General features: G+C 44.6%; 1 non-coding gene across 1 annotated transcript; it reads left to right on the top strand.

The window, feature by feature from the left end:
* Positions 1–19,552: 19,552 nt before the first annotated feature.
* Positions 19,553–19,625, top strand: TRNAR-UCG (transfer RNA arginine (anticodon UCG)). Its single transcript has one exon. It is a non-coding gene; the product is annotated as a tRNA-Arg (tRNA).
* Positions 19,626–19,849: the final 224 nt, after the last annotated feature.

The following is a 19,849-nucleotide window of genomic DNA, read 5'->3' as shown; positions in this document are numbered from 1 at the left end:
GAACTAATACATTTTTGCTGAAACCTAATCATATTGTTTACTCTTCCTCGTAGCAGCTTGCCAGGGTGATAGTATATTGCAACAGAACCATTCCACTTCTTCACTGAAAAGAGTCATGCTGGTTACCCAAATGTGCAGCGTGTCATTTTATACAACTTTCTTTATTGAAATTAAACTTGGACTCACTTGAAATATTCTCTTTCAAAATGAATGTTTTGAGCTGCTGTGAATTTTATTTCTAGAGGTGGTGACAGCCTTTCAGGTACGTGCTTAGGTCAAGGCCCTGTTCATGTCACTTGTATAAGCTAATTCAGGGAGCAAATTAGCAAGTCAATAAATGGGAAGTCTGAACTACTGTCAAAGCAGTTTCATTCTCTTTTCAAATAATCCAAAAATACCATTGCAGCATAAAATAGAGTATTCAATAAAAGAAGAAAGGAGGATTAACAGCAAAAAAGCACATCATAAGATATGAAACTTTGGAAATTATCTAGATATTGTTTGAAAAAACTCCTTTGATGGAAAGAAGATGAAGAACGGTATGGGATCCTGTCCTGCGCACCTGTAATTGATTTGTTCCACATCCATTTATACCACCTAACCCTAAACACCCAAACATATGGCAGTCAGTGACCATGTGGCCTAATGGATAAGGCGTCTGACTTCGAAACAGAAGATTGAAGGTTCGAGTCCCTTCGTGGTTGAGTCTTTTTCTCACAGCACCCAAATTATCTTTACATACAAACTGTAAACACACTCTTACAATACTCCTTTCACTCTCACTCATTAAGAAAGCCCAATGCAAACTGCACAATCAGTCATGTTATGCCTTCAGCATTGCTACTTTTCTGTCTTTCTGCCATATCAAAGTACCTCTTCATAAACACGACAGATATGCAATACGTATACAACAATATGACACGCACAATCATTCTTAACAGAACTGTGGGTAGATGCAGTGCAGGGAGTGTGTGCGTGCAGAAAGCAGAAACTATGCATGCGTAGAAGCTCTATGATTTTCTCCAGGAATAATGCAAATTCTCCCTCAGAAAAAATATAGTACTGGAGAAGAATCATAAAGGATTGACACAATAGCTGCCTTTGCTGTTGCCCCAATTGTGTAATCTGTCAAGGACTGGTCTCTTGCAGATTGAGGCACCTAGTTGCAATTGTGTGGTATAAATCACCCTTACAACCATTTTTGCTATAAACTTGAGATCTTTCTGAGATACTATCTCACAGACTTCTTATGAATGAGGAACTCTGAAATTGTCACATTCCAATTTGTACGTCCTTAAAACTCTGCTGGTTATTCAAATGGGCAGATTGTTTTTTAAATTCCTTTCTGTCTCTAGTTGTAGTTATATTGATACAGAGGCAAAATTGTAGAATGATATATATTGGTTTGATTGAAATATGTTCGTAGAGGTGGTGATAGGCTTTCTGTGTCTGTCTGAGAGCAAGGACCGGTTAACGTCTTTTTCCAAGAGCAGTTTGTTGTGAAAGGTATCAGGCAAAGGAGTATGTATTGTGATGTGGTTCTCTGACTGCTTCTGTCCACTTGCCAAAAGTTCCAAGGCCCTATGATAGCACAAAAACGGTAAGATTGAAGTGGTGGGTGCCGGAGGTTTAAAATGGTCAGATTAATTAAAGACAGAAAAGTGAAACAAATGACTGCAGAAATACTGTATGTGGCCATGAACTGAGATGAAAGGATGATTTTGGAACTCTGTCTTGCAGATTACCCTCAATGCCGCAATGGATAGGGCACTACTCTCACAGACCAGGGTGTGTAAGTTTAAGTCTATCTGAGGTGCACACCCTGAACTAATACATTTTTGCTGAAACCTAATCATATTGTTTACTCTTCCTCGTAGCAGCTTGCCAGGGTGATAGTATATTGCAACAGAACCATTCCACTTCTTCACTGAAAAGAGTCATGCTGGTTACCCAAATGTGCAGCGTGTCATTTTATACAGCTTTCTTTATTGAAATTAAACTTGGACTCACTTGAAATAATCTCTTTCAAAATGATTGTTTTGAGCTGCTGTGAATTTTATTTCTAGAGGTGGTGACAGGCTTTCAGGTACGTGCTTAGGTCAAGGCCCTGTTCATGTCACTTGTATAAGCTAATTCAGGGAGCAAATTAGCAAGTCAAGAAATGGGAAGTCTGAACTACTGTCAAAGCAGTTTCATTGTCTTTTCAAATAATCCAAAAATACCATTGCAGCATAAAACAGAGTATTCAATAAAAGAAGAAAGGAGGATTAACGGCAAAAAAGCACATCATAAGATATGAAACTTTGGAAATTATCTAGATATTGTTTGAAAAAACTCCTTTGATGGAAAGAAGATGAAGAACGGTATGGGATCCTGTCCTGCGCACCTGTAATTGATATGTTCCACATCCAATCATACCACCTAACCCTAAACACCCAAACATATTGCAGTTAGTGACCATGTGGCCTAATGCGTAAGACGTCTGACTTTGGATCAGAAGATTGAGGGTTCGAGTCTCTTTGTGGTTGAGTCTTTTCTCACAGCACCCAAATTATCTTTACATACAAACTGGAAACACACTCTTACAATACTCCTTTCACTCTCACTCATTAAGAAAGCCCAATGCAAACTGCACAATCAGTCAAGTTATGCCTTCAGCATTGCTACTTTTCTGTCTTTCTGCCATACCAAAGTACCTCTTCATAAACACCACGGATATGCAATACGTATACAACAATATGACACGGCACAATCATTCTTAACAGAACTGTGGGTAGATGCAGTGCAGGGAGTGTGTGCGTGCAGAAAGCAGAAACTATGCATGCGTAGAAGCTCTATGATTTTCTCCAGGAATAATGCAAATTGTCCCTCAGAAAAAATATAGTACTGGAGAAGAATCATAAAGGATTGACACAATTGCTGCCTTTGCTGTTGCCCCAATTGTGTAATCTGTCAAGGACTGGTCTCTTGCAGATTGAGGCACCTAGTTGCAATTGTGTGGAATAAATCACCCTTACAACCATTTTTGCTATAAACCTGAGATCTTTCTGAGATACTATCTCACAGACTTCTTATGAATGAGGAACTCTGAAATTGTCACATTCCAATTTGTACGTCCGTAAAACTCTGCTGGTTATTCAAATGGGCAGATTGTTTTTTACATTCCTTTCTGTCTCTAGTTGTAGTTATATTGATACAGAGGCATAATTGTTGAATGATATATATTGGTTTGATTGAAATATGTTCGTAGAGGTGGTGATAGGCTTTCTGTGTCTGTCTGAGAGCAAGGACCGGTTAACGTCTTTTTCCAAGAGCAGTTTGTTGTGAAAGGTATCAGGCAAAGGAGTATGTATTGTGATGTGGTTCTCTGACTGCTTCTGTCCACTTGCCAAAAGTTCCAAGGCCCTATGATAGCACAAAAACGGTAAGATTGAAGTGGTGGGTGCCGGAGGTTTAAAATGGTCAGTTTAATTAAAGACAGAAAAGTGAAACGAATGACTGCAGAAATACTGTATGTGGCCATGAACTGAGATGAAAGGATGATTTTGGAACTCTGTCTTGCAGATTACCCTCAATGCCGCAATGGATAGGGCACTACTCTCACAGACCAGGGTGTGTAAGTTTAAGTCTATCTGAGGTGCACACCCTGAACTAATACATTTTTGCTGAAACCTAATCATATTGTTTACTCTTCCTCGTAGCAGCTTGCCAGGGTGATAGTATATTGCAACAGAACCATTCCACTTCTTCACTGAAAAGAGTCATGCTGGTTACCCAAATGTGCAGCGTGTCATTTTATACAGCTTTCTTTATTGAAATTAAACTTGGACTCACTTGAAATATTCTCTTTCAAAATGATTGTTTTGAGCTGCTGTGAATTTTATTTCTAGAGGTGGTGACAGGCTTTCAGGTACGTGCTTAGGTCAAGGCCCTGTTCATGTCACTTGTATAAGCTAATTCAGGGAGCAAATTAGCAAGTCAAGAAATGGGAAGTCTGAACTACTGTCAAAGCAATTTCATTCTCTTTTCAAATAATCCAAAAATACCATTGCAGCATAAAACAGATGTGAGAAAACAGGGCTGATTGCAGAGGCCCCATAACTTTTTGCCCCCATTTTCCTCTTTTTGCTGGTGTTTTCCTGACTTTGATGGTCCCCTGGGTACTGCTAACCAGGACCAGGTTCGTCCCGGTGAAGAAAAACTTCAAAATAAAGACTAAGTCAGAAGGTAACTTTTTAACCGAGGCCTCCCGCGACCTGTAGCCGAGCAGGGCTCCACCGCGGTCGGCCTGAAAGTTTGACTTTGCCCCGGTCGAGGTGCAACCAGATAACCCGATTGGCGCTTTTTGTTTCTAAGCGCTAGAAAAGTAATAATTCTTTAAAAATTCATATCTCCGGTTCCCCTGAACCGATTTTAATCGTTTTTGTGTCATTTTAAAGATAAATTTATAAATTGGTTTTGGATTTTTAAACTATTTCCTGTGTTTTATTTAATTACTGTTTTTTGATATTTGAATGCTTTTCACTTTGTCTCCTAAGTTAAGCCTTGACGCTCGTTGCCAAGCTACCAAGGGTTGAGCTGGGATTAATTTACTGAGACCTAACTGTACCTATGTGGAGGTTAGTGGCTTGTTGCTAGGTGTAGGTACCTACCTGCCCTACCAATAACCCATTTTCCAACATAATTGGAAGCAGCGACGGGATCCTGTACTTGTGTTCAATATCACGTTACAGTTTTAGGTAAAACAAATTAAAAATCCTTTAAATTGTCCTAGTGCAAAAATTGTTTTTAATTTTTAATTTGGATTAATTTCAATTATTGAATTTTTGTAATTTTTCTAAATTCTTGTTTCCAATTTTTGCAAAAAGTTTTTGTTGACACAAAACTAGGGAACCATGGAGCTTGATCTGGCTAGCCTACCCACACTGACAGTAGTCCAGCTTAGGGGGTTGTGTATTGAAAGAGGGTTGCCTGCAACCACTGATCTCAGGAAGCAAATCCTGATCACATCCCTGACAGCATGGGCTGAGGCCCAAGAGGTAGAGTCAGAAGAAGCTCCAGAGGAGGGAGAAAGAAGGGAGGATGCAAGCTCTAACCACTCAGGGGAGGGAAGGCATCTGAGCCCAAGTGAGGATGAGGAAGAACGGTCCTCAGTAAATACAGTCACTAGGGGCAGATCCAAAGCTATTGGTGGGAAGGGGGTTCTTTCAGGAGGAGAGAACCCATCCATCAGAGAAAGAGAGCTGGAGGCCCAGCTAGCATACATAGCTTTGGAAGCAGAGAAGCTGGCCATAGAAAAGAAAAAGTGGGCATACAAAGAGAAAAGAGATGGAAGCAGTGATAAAGAAGCTGAGGTGTACATGGGTGGGGGAGTTTGCCCCAGGTTACCCAAGGGGGTAGTTCCTGCTTATGTAGAGGGGGATGACATAGATAAGTGGCTGGGGGCCTTTGAGAGGGCACTCCAAATGAGAAGGGTTAGGCCTCAATACTGGGGTTCCCTTTTGTGGGAGTTGGTCCCCAACTCAGGGAGGGATAGGCTTCTGACCTTAAGGGGGGAGGAGGCAGATTCATACCCTAGTATGAAGAGGTGCTTAGCCAAGAAGTTTGGTCTGACCCCAGAGCAATATAGAATGAAGTTCAGGGACACCCAGAAGGTCAGTACCCAGTCTTGGGTTGACTTTGTGGACATTTCACTAAAGGCACTAGAGGGCTGGATTATTGGTAACAAAGTAGATACTTATGAGGGGTTATACAATCTGATCATGAGAGAGCACATCTTGACCAATTGTACCCAAGAAAGGTTACGCCAGCATCTAGTGGACTCTAAGCAGAAAAACCCTAGAGAGCTAGGGGAGACAGCTGATGAGTGGTTGAGAACCAGGGTGGTTGTCAAGTCCCAGGGGGGAGACTCCAAGAAGGGGGGGACAGGTCCCCAAAAACCTAAGGAGGGAGGTGGTAAGCCCACCACAGAGACTCCCTCTTTACCCCAGAACCCTAAGAAGGAGGAGAGTAAATCCCACTCCCACTCTGACAAACAGAGACAGAGAGACCCAGGGTTAAAAAAGCTCTTGGACAGTAGGGCTTGCTTTGACTGTCAGCAGACAGGTCACTTCAGAGGAGATGCAGCCTGTCCAAAGAAGGTGGTTAGCACTGGGCTGTCCAGTGTAGACATAGAGGAGGATTCCTCAGATGATGAAGTCCTCCTAGCATTGAGCTGGGAGACAGGACCAGATGGTAAGCTGGTGATCCCTGAGGGTGGGAGTAGGCACTTCCACCACATTCAAGTGAATGGGATCCCTACCACTGGCCTGAGAGACACCTGTGCCAGTCACACTATAGTGAGTGGCCGGTTAGTGACCCCAGACATGTATGTCCCAGGAAAGACAAAGAAAGTCAGGATAACCACAGGGGAGGTCACCTCCAAACCTGTAGCCATAGTGCCCCTAGAGAGGGAGGGTATCCTTGACTGGATTAGGGTGGTAGTCAGTGGTGACCTTCCCCTAGATTGTATCCTGGGCAATGACCTCCCAGAGGTGAGTCTGGTCACAGGTGGGGTGGTCGCCCAGGGCGCCCCCCCAACCCAAAGTCCTGGGGAGTCAGTCCCTACAGTTAGGAGACAGGGGTCCCCAAGAAAAGGAAAGAAGAAAAGGAAGGGTAGGCCACTCTTAAAGAGGGTTCCAGGGAGCCAAAGGCCTTCTGCCCCAGTAGGGGGGAAGCCCAGAGTTGGCACTGGTGAGGCCTCCCCTGACCCTAAGGAAGTCCTGAGTAGTCAGGCAGCTGTCCAGATGCAGGGTGTTGCCCCTGCACTGACAGAAGGGAGAGTGGAAGGAGGGTGTCTGCCACAGGAGGTGGTAGCCCCCCACTCTAGACAGCAAGAGGGGTGCCAGGACCCCAAAGATGCCCCTAAAGCAGCTCAGCCACCTGTCAGTGGAGAGCTTAGGGTGTGGTTCTGGGTACTGACAGCTGTCAGTAGCCTCTGCTGGGTGCTAGCCTTCCTGGCAGCACTGTACTTGGCCTGGGAGGCAGACCCCAGGGCCAATAGCAAAGTAGGCCCCCTGACCCTATTGGTCATGGTGGGGTTGCTCAAGTGTTGGGTGACCTCTTTGGGTAAGCTAGGTGTTGCCCTAGCAAAGTTTGGAGTAGGGGAGGTGGGCACCTCACTACCCAAGTTGGCAGAGAGAAAGGAGGAAGACCCCCCTAGAGGGAAGTTTCAGTTTGAGTTGGGTCCTTTTACTGTTGGGATGGCTTCACTACCCATAGGGAGTGACCCTGACAGGAGGATATAAGGCAGAGTAGGCCCTGCAAAGGGACAGCTAGTTTTCTTCACTGTCTTCCTCGCCTAACAAGCCAGGAAGACTCTCCCAGGGTTGGGCTGAGTCTACTGGGTGTGTGGGCTGGGGGGGGGGGTTGTGTGAGAAAACAGGGCTGATTGCAGAGGCTCCATAACTTTTTGCCCCCATTTTCCTCTTTTTGCTGGTGTTTTCCTGACTTTGATGGTGCCCTGGGTACTGCTAACCAGTCCCAGGGCCTGTGCTCTGTGTAAAATGGATATGCAAATTAGGCTAATTATAATTGGCTAAGTTAACCTATCTTTAAGTCCCTAGTATATGGTAGGGCATGTAGGTTTAGGGACCACAGCATAGGTGGTGCACACCTAGGTGCACTGCTGAGGTGCCCAGTGTCATTTTAAAAGCAAGCCTGCCTTGCTGGCTGCTTTTAAATTAAAGTTATATGCAAATTCGACTTTGGAATTAAAGGTACTTCCAAAGTCTTAAACTACCTTATTTTTACATATAAGTCACCCCTAAGGTGTGCCCTATGTGCCCCTAGGGCTGGGTGCCATGTAACTATAAGCAGGGACTTTATAAAAATAGATTTATAAGCCCTGGTGAGGTAAAAACAGCCAAATTCGTTTTTCCCTCATTGAAGTAAATGGCCTTCATAGGCTAGAATGGGCAGACTTTATTTTAAATTTTAAAGTCTCCTTAAATGTTACATACCAAGAATTTGGTATCAAATTGATTGTTGTAATAAATCCCACAACTTCCAGTAAAAAGTTTAGACTTTACCTAAAAAGTTGCCAATTTCAGCTCTGCATTGTTTTTGCTGCTGTGCTCTGATTGGCCAGCCTGCAGCAGCTTCTGCCAGGCTGCCTTGATGAGGTGTGAAGTGGCCAGGCTTCACACAAAGGAATGTGCTTGGGGGAGAGAATCTCCCCTCAGCAGATGGTGAGGCAGGAAGGGGGAGGGCTGCCGAACTGGTCTTCAAAGGCAGAGAAGGACATTTGGAGCACCCAGCAACACCCCCACATCCTGCAACCCCAGACAATTAGGTGCCCCCTTGATTAGATTAGGAGAGGGCAGGAGAGGGGTGTGTTTATGATTTTTAGCCACACCAGTGGGTGGGCTCAGCCAGATGTAACCTCCAAAAATCAGATTCATCCATGTTGGATTTTTAGAGACTGTTGCCTTCTGGGATGGATTTTTGCCACACTTCCCAGGAAGTGGTCATCACAGGGGGACGACCCTGTCCCTGATTGGAGAACTAGGGCCCCCCTGCTTTTCACCCAGGAGCAAGGATAAAACTGGCAGACCTGCACCCACACCTCAGATCCCCTCCAGAATTCAACAAGAAAGGAACTAAAGAAGAAGAAGGACTGCCCTGCTGGACCCCTGGCCTGCACCTGGACCCTGCACTCAGAAGGACTGCACCAGCTGCACACTTGGGCTTCACCACAAGAAGGACTTTGCCTGGCTTCAACTGGTTCAAGGAGGGACTCCCTGTTTGCTACAGGTGAAAAATTGCTAAACCAGAGTCCCCTGCACCAACTCCTGAAGAAAGCGACCAGCTGACCACTGTCCAGTGGCCAAAAAGGAGTTTGCGCCAGGTGCATTCTGGGAGTTGAAGTCCGCACCCCCCAAGGACCATCACAGAACTTCTGGACCCTTGGGGTGAGCTGTGGACCCCAATAGAACCTTAAAAGAACATCTGGGTGAAGCCCCAGAAGTTTGGAAAAGATTTGAGAATTTTTGGAAAAAAGCTCCAGAGAGGGACCGACCCGCCGTGGAAATTCTAGCCGGCTTGCCTCAACCGCGACCCGGCCTGACTTCGTGGTTCGTCCCGGTAAAGAAAAACATCCAAAAAAGAGACTAAGTCCGAACGTAAAAAGTTGACCGGGACCTCCCAGCCATCGTATCCGAGAAGGGCTCCATGGACGTCGGATCAAGATCTAGGTTTACCCCGGTCGAAGGATTTTCATCTCAAAAAAACGACTAAGTCCGAAGGTAAAAGTCTCCACCGAGGAAACCCACATCGCGTATCCGGAGAAGGGCTCCAGGAGGTCGGATTCAACTGGCAGGTTCGTCCCGGTGAAGAAAAACTTCAAAATAAAGACTAAGTCAGAAGGTAACTTTTTAACCGAGGCCTCCCGCGACCTGTAGCCGAGCAGGGCTCCATCGCGGTCGGCCTGAAAGTTTGACTTTGCCCCGGTCGAGGTGCAACCAGATAACCCGATTGGCGCTTTTTGTTTCTAAGCGCTAGAAAAGTAATAATTCTTTAAAAATTCATATCTCCGGTTCCCCTGAACCGATTTTAATCGTTTTTGTGTCATTTTAAAGATAAAAATATAAACTATTTTTATAAATTGGTTTTGGATTTTTAAACTGTTTCCTGTGTTTTATTTAATTACTGTTTTGTGATATTTGAATGCTTTACACTTTGTCTCCTAAATTAAGCCTTGACGCTCGTTGCCAAGCTACCAAGGGTTGAGCTGGGATTAATTTACTGAGACCTAACTGTACCTATGTGGAGGTTAGTGGCTTGTTGCTAGGTGTAGGTACCTACCTGCCCTACCAATAACCCATTTTCCAACAACAGAGTATTCAATAAAAGAAGAAGGGAGGATTAACGGCAAAAAAGCACATCATAAGATATGAAACTTTGGAAATTATCTAGATATTGTTTGAAAAAACTCCTTTGATGGAAAGAAGATGAAGAACGGTATGGGATCCTGTCCTGAGCACCTGTAATTGATATGTTCCACATCCAATCATACCACCTAACCCTAAACACCCAAACATATTGCAGTCAGTGACCATGTGGCCTAATGCATAAGGCGTCTGACTTCGGATCAGAAGATTGAGGGTTCGAGTCCCTTCGTGGTGGAGTCTTTTTCTCTCAGCACCCAAATTATCTTTACATACAAACTGGAAACACACTCTTACAATACTCCTTTCACTCTCACTCATTAAGAAAGCCCAATGCAAACTGCACAATCAGTCACGTTATGCCTTCAGCATTGCTACTTTTCTGTCTTTCTGCCATTTCAAAGTACCTCTTCATAAACGCCACGGATATGCAATACGTATACAACAATATGACACGGCACAATCATTCTTAACAGAACTGTGGGTAGATGCAGTGCAGGGAGTGTGTGCGTGCAGAAAGCAGAAACTATGCATGCGTAGAAGCTCTATGATTTTCTCCAGGAATAATGCAAATTGTCCCTCAGAAAAAATACAGTTCTGGAGAAGAATCATAAAGGATTGACACAATTGCTGCCTTTGCTGTTGCCCCAATTGTGTAATCTGTCAAGGACTGGTCTCTTGCAGATTGAGGCACCTAGTTGCAATTGTGTGGTATAAATCACCCTTACAACCATTTTTGCTATAAACTTGAGATCTTTCTGAGATACTATCTCACAGACTTCTTATGAATGATGAACTCTGAAATTGTCACATTCCAATTTGTACGTCCTTAAAACTCTGCTGGTTATTCAAATGGGCAGATTGTTTTTTAAATTCCTTTCTGTCTCTAGTTGTAGTTATATTGATACAGAGGTATAATTGTTGAATGATATACATTGGTTTGATTGAAATATGTTCGTAGAGGTGGTGATAGGCTTTCTGTGTCTGTCTGAGAGCAAGGACCGGTTAATGTCTTTTTCCAAGAGCAGTTTGTTGTGAAAGGTATCAGACAAAGGAGTATGTATTGTGATGTGGTTCTCTGACTGCTTCTGTCCACTTGCCAAAAGTTCCAAGGCCCTATGATAGCACAAAAATGGTAAGATTGAAGTGGTGGGTGCCGGAGGTTTAAAATGGTCAGTTTAATTAAAGACAGAAAAGTGAAACGAATGACTGCAGAAATACTGTATGTGGCCATGAACTGAGATGAAAGGATGATTTTGGAACTCTGTCTTGCAGATTACCCTCAATGCCGCAATGGATAGGGCACTACTCTCACAGACCAGGGTGTGTAAGTTTAAGTCTATCTGAGGTGCACACCCTGAACTAATACATTTTTGCTGAAACCTAATCATATTGTTTACTCTTCCTCGTAGCAGCTTGCCAGGGTGATAGTATATTGCAACAGAACCATTCCACTTCTTCACTGAAAAGAGTCATGCTGGTTACCCAAATGTGCAGCGTGTCATTTTATACAGCTTTCTTTATTGAAATTAAACTTGGACTCACTTGAAATATTCTCTTTCAAAATGATTGTTTTGAGCTGCTGTGAATTTTATTTCTAGAGGTGGTGACAGGCTTTCAGGTACGTGCTTAGGTCAAGGCCCTGTTCATGTCACTTGTATAAGCTAATTCAGGGAGCAAATTAGCAAGTCAAGAAATGGGAAGTCTGAACTACTGTCAAAGCAATTTCATTCTCTTTTCAAATAATCCAAAAATACCATTGCAGCATAAAACAGATGTGAGAAAACAGGGCTGATTGCAGAGGCCCCATAACTTTTTGCCCCCATTTTCCTCTTTTTGCTGGTGTTTTCCTGACTTTGATGGTCCCCTGGGTACTGCTAACCAGGACCAGGTTCGTCCCGGTGAAGAAAAACTTCAAAATAAAGACTAAGTCAGAAGGTAACTTTTTAACCGAGGCCTCCCGCGACCTGTAGCCGAGCAGGGCTCCACCGCGGTCGGCCTGAAAGTTTGACTTTGCCCCGGTCGAGGTGCAACCAGATAACCCGATTGGCGCTTTTTGTTTCTAAGCGCTAGAAAAGTAATAATTCTTTAAAAATTCATATCTCCGGTTCCCCTGAACCGATTTTAATCGTTTTTGTGTCATTTTAAAGATAAATTTATAAATTGGTTTTGGATTTTTAAACTGTTTCCTGTGTTTTATTTAATTACTGTTTTTTGATATTTGAATGCTTTTCACTTTGTCTCCTAAGTTAAGCCTTGACGCTCGTTGCCAAGCTACCAAGGGTTGAGCTGGGATTAATTTACTGAGACCTAACTGTACCTATGTGGAGGTTAGTGGCTTGTTGCTAGGTGTAGGTACCTACCTGCTCTACCAATAACCCATTTTCCAACATAATTGGAAGCCGCGACGGGATCCTGTACTTGTGTTCAATATCACGTTACAGTTTTAGGTAAAACAAATTAAAAATCCTTTAAATTGACCTAGTGCAAAAATTGTTTTTAATTTTTAATTTGGATTAATTTCAATTATTGAATTTTTGTAATTTTTCTAAATTCTTGTTTCCAATTTTTGCAAAAAGTTTTTGTTGACACAAAACTAGGGAACCATGGAGCTTGATCTGGCTAGCCTACCCACACTGACAGTAGTCCAGCTTAGGGGGTTGTGTATTGAAAGAGGGTTGCCTGCAACCACTGATCTCAGGAAGCAAATCCTGATCACATCCCTGACAGCATGGGCTGAGGCCCAAGAGGTAGAGTCAGAAGAAGCTCCAGAGGAGGGAGAAAGAAGGGAGGATGCAAGCTCTAACCACTCAGGGGAGGGAAGGCATCTGAGCCCAAGTGAGGATGAGGAAGAACGGTCCTCAGTAAATACAGTCACTAGGGGCAGATCCAAAGCTATTGGTGGGAAGGGGGTTCTTTCAGGAGGAGAGAACCCATCCATCAGAGAAAGAGAGCTGGAGGCCCAGCTAGCATACATAGCTTTGGAAGCAGAGAAGCTGGCCATAGAAAAGAAAAAGTGGGCATACAAAGAGAAAAGAGATGGAAGCAGTGATAAAGAAGCTGAGGTGTACATGGGTGGGGGAGTTTGCCCCAGGTTACCCAAGGGGGTAGTTCCTGCTTATGTAGAGGGGGATGACATAGATAAGTGGCTGGGGGCCTTTGAGAGGGCACTCCAAATGAGAAGGGTTAGGCCTCAATACTGGGGTTCCCTTTTGTGGGAGTTGGTCCCCAACTCAGGGAGGGATAGGCTTCTGACCTTAAGGGGGGAGGAGGCAGATTCATACCCTAGTATGAAGAGGTGCTTAGCCAAGAAGTTTGGTCTGACCCCAGAGCAATATAGAATGAAGTTCAGGGACACCGAGAAGGTCAGTACCCAGTCTTGGGTTGACTTTGTGGACATTTCACTAAAGGCACTAGAGGGCTGGATTATTGGTAACAAAGTAGATACTTATGAGGGGTTATACAATCTGATCATGAGAGAGCACATCTTGACCAATTGTACCCAAGAAAGGTTACGCCAGCATCTAGTGGACTCTAAGCAGAAAAACCCTAGAGAGCTAGGGGAGACAGCTGATGAGTGGTTGAGAACCAGGGTGGTTGTCAAGTCCCAGGGGGGAGACTCCAAGAAGGGGGGGACAGGTCCCCAAAAACCTAAGGAGGGAGGTGGTAAGCCCACCACAGAGACTCCCTCTTTACCCCAGAACCCTAAGAAGGAGGAGAGTAAATCCCACTCCCACTCTGACAAACAGAGACAGAGAGACCCAGGGTTAAAAAAGCTCTTGGACAGTAGGGCTTGCTTTGACTGTCAGCAGACAGGTCACTTCAGAGGAGATGCAGCCTGTCCAAAGAAGGTGGTTAGCACTGGGCTGTCCAGTGTAGACATAGAGGAGGATTCCTCAGATGATGAAGTCCTCCTAGCATTGAGCTGGGAGACAGGACCAGATGGTAAGCTGGTGATCCCTGAGGGTGGGAGTAGGCACTTCCACCACATTCAAGTGAATGGGATCCCTACCACTGGCCTGAGAGACACCTGTGCCAGTCACACTATAGTGAGTGGCCGGTTAGTGACCCCAGACATGTATGTCCCAGGAAAGACAAAGAAAGTCAGGATAACCACAGGGGAGGTCACCTCCAAACCTGTAGCCATAGTGCCCCTAGAGAGGGAGGGTATCCTTGACTGGATTAGGGTGGTAGTCAGTGCTGACCTTCCCCTAGATTGTATCCTGGGCAATGACCTCCCAGAGGTGAGTCTGGTCACAGGTGGGGTGGTCGCCCAGGGCGCCCCCCCAACCCAAAGTCCTGGGGAGTCAGTCCCTACAGTTAGGAGACAGGGGTCCCCAAGAAAAGGAAAGAAGAAAAGGAAGGGTAGGCCACTCTTAAAGAGGGTTCCAGGGAGCCAAAGGCCTTCTGCCCCAGTAGGGGGGAAGCCCAGAGTTGGCACTGGTGAGGCCTCCCCTGACCCTAAGGAAGTCCTGAGTAGTCAGGCAGCTGTCCAGATGCAGGGTGTTGCCCCTGCACTGACAGAAGGGAGAGTGGAAGGAGGGTGTCTGCCACAGGAGGTGGTAGCCCCCCACTCTAGACAGCAAGAGGGGTGCCAGGACCCCAAAGATGCCCCTAAAGCAGCTCAGCCACCTGTCAGTGGAGAGCTTAGGGTGTGGTTCTGGGTACTGACAGCTGTCAGTAGCCTCTGCTGGGTGCTAGCCTTCCTGGCAGCACTGTACTTGGCCTGGGAGGCAGACCCCAGGGCCAATAGCAAAGTAGGCCCCCTGACCCTATTGGTCATGGTGGGGTTGCTCAAGTGTTGGGTGACCTCTTTGGGTAAGCTAGGTGTTGCCCTAGCAAAGTTTGGAGTAGGGGAGGTGGGCACCTCACTACCCAAGTTGGCAGAGAGAAAGGAGGAAGACCCCCCTAGAGGGAAGTTTCAGTTTGAGTTGGGTCCTTTTACTGTTGGGATGGCTTCACTACCCATAGGGAGTGACCCTGACAGGAGGATATAAGGCAGAGTAGGCCCTGCAAAGGGACAGCTAGTTTTCTTCACTGTCTTCCTCGCCTAACAAGCCAGGAAGACTCTCCCAGGGTTGGGCTGAGTCTCCTGGGTGTGTGGGCTGGGGGGGGGGTTGTGTGAGAAAACAGGGCTGATTGCAGAGGCTCCATAACTTTTTGCCCCCATTTTCCTCTTTTTGCTGGTGTTTTCCTGACTTTGATGGTGCCCTGGGTACTGCTAACCAGTCCCAGGGCCTGTGCTCTGTGTAAAATGGATATGCAAATTAGGCTAATTATAATTGGCTAAGTTAACCTATCTTTAAGTCCCTAGTATATGGTAGGGCATGTAGGTTTAGGGACCACAGCATAGGTGGTGCACACCTAGGTGCACTGCTGAGGTGCCCAGTGTCATTTTAAAAGCAAGCCTGCCTTGCTGGCTGCTTTTAAATTAAAGTTATATGCAAATTCGACTTTGGAATTAAAGGTACTTCCAAAGTCTTAAACTACCTTATTTTTACATATAAGTCACCCCTAAGGTGTGCCCTATGTGCCCCTAGGGCTGGGTGCCATGTAACTATAAGCAGGGACTTTATAAAAATAGATTTATAAGCCCTGGTGAGGTAAAAACAGCCAAATTCGTTTTTCCCTCATTGAAGTAAATGGCCTTCATAGGCTAGAATGGGCAGACTTTATTTTAAATTTTAAAGTCTCCTTAAATGTTACATACCAAGAATTTGGTATCAAATTGATTGTTGTAATAAATCCCACAACTTCCAGTAAAAAGTTTAGACTTTACCTAAAAAGTTGCCAATTTCAGCTCTGCATTGTTTTTGCTGCTGTGCTCTGATTGGCCAGCCTGCAGCAGCTTCTGCCAGGCTGCCTTGATGAGGTGTGAAGTGGCCAGGCTTCACACAAAGGAATGTGCTTGGGGGAGAGAATCTCCCCTCAGCAGATGGTGAGGCAGGAAGGGGGAGGGCTGCCGAACTGGTCTTCAAAGGCAGAGAAGGACATTTGGAGCACCCAGCAACACCCCCACATCCTGCAACCCCAGATAATTAGGTGCCCCCTTGATTAGATTAGGAGAGGGCAGGAGAGGGGTGTGTTTATGATTTTTAGCCACACCAGTGGGTGGGCTCAGCCAGATGTAACCTCCAAAAATCAGATTCATCCATGTTGGATTTTTAGAGACTGTTGCCTTCTGGGATGGATTTTTGCCACACTTCCCAGGAAGTGGTCATCACAGGGGGACGACCCTGTCCCTGATTGGAGAACCAGGGCCCCCCTGCTTTTCACCCAGGAGCAAGGATAAAACTGGCAGACCTGCACCCACACCTCAGATCCCCTCCAGAATTCAACAAGAAAGGAACTAAAGAAGAAGAAGGACTACCCTGCTGGACCCCTGGCCTGCACCTGGACCCTGCACTCAGAAGGACTGCACCAGCTGCACACTTGGGCTTCACCACAAGAAGGACTTTGCCTGGCTTCAACTGGTTCAAGGAGGGACTCCCTGTTTGCTACAGGTGAAAAATTGCTAAACCAGAGTCCCCTGCACCAACTCCTGAAGAAAGCGACCAGCTGACCACTGTCCAGTGGCCAAAAAGGAGTTTGCGCCAGGTGCATTCTGGGAGTTGAAGTCCGCACCCCCCAAGGACCATCACAGAACTTCTGGACCCTTGGGGTGAGCTGTGGACCCCAAAAGAACCTTAAAAGAACATCTGGGTGAAGCCCCAGAAGTTTGGAAAAGATTTGAGAATTTTTGGAAAAAAGCTCCCGAGAGGGACCGACCCGCCGTGGAAATTCTAGCCGGCTTGCCTCAACCGCGACCCGGCCTGACTTCGTGGTTCGTCCCGGTAAAGAAAAACATCCAAAAAAGAGACTAAGTCCGAACGTAAAAAGTTGACCGGGACCTCCCAGCCATCGTATCCGAGAAGGGCTCCATGGACGTCGGATCAAGATCCAGGTTTACCCCGGTCTAAGGATTTTCATCTCGAAAAAACGACTAAGTCCGAAGGTAAAAGTCTCCACCGAGGAAACCCACATCGCGTATCCGGAGAAGGGCTCCAGGAGGTCGGATTCAACTGGCAGGTTCGTCCCGGTGAAGAAAAACTTCAAAATAAAGACTAAGTCAGAAGGTAACTTTTTAACCGAGGCCTCCCGCGACCTGTAGCCGAGCAGGGCTCCATCGCGGTCGGCCTGAAAGTTTGACTTTGCCCCGGTCGAGGTGCAACCAGATAACCCGATTGGCGCTTTTTGTTTCTAAGCGCTAGAAAAGTAATAATTCTTTAAAAATTCATATCTCCGGTTCCCCTGAACCGATTTTAATCGTTTTTGTGTCATTTTAAAGATAAAAATATAAACTATTTTCATAAATTGGTTTTGGATTTTTAAACTGTTTCCTGTGTTTTATTTATTTACTGTTTTGTGATATTTGAATGCTTTACACTTTGTCTCCTAAATTAAGCCTTGACGCTCGTTGCCAAGCTACCAAGGGTTGAGCTGGGATTAATTTACTGAGACCTAACTGTACCTATGTGGAGGTTAGTGGCTTGTTGCTAGGTGTAGGTACCTACCTGCCCTACCAATAACCCATTTTCCAACAACAGAGTATTCAATAAAAGAAGAAGGGAGGATTAACGGCAAAAAAGCACATCATAAGATATGAAACTTTGGAAATTATCTAGATATTGTTTGAAAAAACTCCTTTGATGGAAAGAAGATGAAGAACGGTATGGGATCCTGTCCTGAGCACCTGTAATTGATATGTTCCACATCCAATCATACCACCTAACCCTAAACACCCAAACATATTGCAGTCAGTGACCATGTGGCCTAATGCATAAGGCGTCTGACTTCGGATCAGAAGATTGAGGGTTCGAGTCCCTTCGTGGTGGAGTCTTTTTCTCTCAGCACCCAAATTATCTTTACATACAAACTGGAAACACACTCTTACAATACTCCTTTCACTCTCACTCATTAAGAAAGCCCAATGCAAACTGCACAATCAGTCACGTTATGCCTTCAGCATTGCTACTTTTCTGTCTTTCTGCCATTTCAAAGTACCTCTTCATAAACGCCACGGATATGCAATACGTATACAACAATATGACACGGCACAATCATTCTTAACAGAACTGTGGGTAGATGCAGTGCAGGGAGTGTGTGCGTGCAGAAAGCAGAAACTATGCATGTGTAGAAGCTCTATGATTTTCTCCAGGAATAATGCAAATTGTCCCTCAGAAAAAATACAGTACTGGAGAAGAATCATAAAGGATTGACACAATTGCTGCCTTTGCTGTTGCCCCAATTGTGTAATCTGTCAAGGACTGGTCTCTTGCAGATTGAGGCACCTAGTTGCAATTGTGTGGTATAAATCACCCTTACAACCATTTTTGCTATAAACTTGAGATCTTTCTGAGATACTATCTCACAGACTTCTTATGAATGATGAACTCTGAAATTGTCACATTCCAATTTGTACGTCCTTAAAACTCTGCTGGTTATTCAAATGGGCAGATTGTTTTTTAAATTCCTTTCTGTCTCTAGTTGTAGTTATATTGATACAGAGGTATAATTGTTGAATGATATATATTGGTTTGATTGAAATATGTTCGTAGAGGTGGTGATAGGCTTTCTGTGTCTGTCTGAGAGCAAGGACCGGTTAACGTCTTTTTCCAAGAGCAGTTTGTTGTGAAAGGTATCAGGCAAAGGAGTATGTATTGTGATGTGGTTCTGTGACTGCTTCTATCCACTTGCCAAAAGTTCCAAGGCCCTATGATAGCACAAAAACGGTAAGATTGAAGTGGTGGGTGCCGGAGGTTTAAAATGGTCAGTTTAATTAAACACAGAAAAGTGAAACGAATGACTGCAGAAATACTGTATGTGGCCATGAACTGAGACGAAAGGATGATTTTGGAACTCTGTCTTGCAGATTACCCTCAATCCCGCAATGGATAGGGCACTACTCTCACAGACCAGGGTGTGTAAGTTTAAGTCTATCTGAGGTGCACACCCTGAACTAATACATTTTTGCTGAAACCTAATCATATTGTTTACTCTTCCTCGTAGCAGCTTGCCAGGGTGATAGTATATTGCAACAGAACCATTCCACTTCTTCACTGAAAAGTGTCATGCTGGTTACCCAAATGTGCAGCGTGTCATTTTATACAGCTTTCTTTATTGAAATTAAACTTGGACTCACTTGAAATATTCACTTTCAAAATGAATATTTTGAGCTGCTGTGAATTTTATTTCTAGAGGTGGTGACAGGCTTTCAGGTACGTGCTTAGGTCAAGGCCCTGTTCATGTCACTTGTATAAGCTAATTCAGGGAGCAAATTAGCAAGTCAAGAAATGGGAAGTCTGAACTACTGTCAAAGCAGTTTCATTCTCTTTTCAAATAATCCAAAAATACCATTGCAGCATTAAACAGAGTATTCAATAAAAGAAGAAAGGAGGATTAACGGCAAAAAAGCACATCATAAGATATGAAACTTTGGAAATTATCTAGATATTGTTTGAAAAAACTCCTTTGATGGAAAGAAGATAAAGAACGGTATGGGATCCTGTCCTGGGCACCTGTAATTGATATGTTCCACATCCATTCATACCACCTAACCCTAAACACCCACACATATTGCAGTCAGTGACCATGTGGCCTAATGGATAAGGCGTCTGACTTCGGATCAGAAGATTGAGGGTTCGAGTCTCTTCATGGTTGGGTCTTTTTCTCACAGCACCCAACTTATCTTTACATACAAACTGGAAACACACTCTTACAATACTCCTCATTAAGAAAGCCCAATGCAAACTGCACAATCAGTCACGTTATGCCTTCAGCATTGCTACTTTTCTTTCTTTCTACCATACCAAAGTAACTCTTCATAAATGCCATGGATATGCAATACGTATGCAACAATATGACACGGCATAATCATTCTTAAC

This window comes from Pleurodeles waltl, chromosome 4_1 (assembly GCF_031143425.1).
Source record: "Pleurodeles waltl isolate 20211129_DDA chromosome 4_1, aPleWal1.hap1.20221129, whole genome shotgun sequence".
Classification (NCBI taxonomy): Eukaryota; Metazoa; Chordata; class Amphibia; order Caudata; family Salamandridae; genus Pleurodeles; species Pleurodeles waltl.
This window is presented reverse-complemented; position numbering and strand designations above follow the sequence as displayed.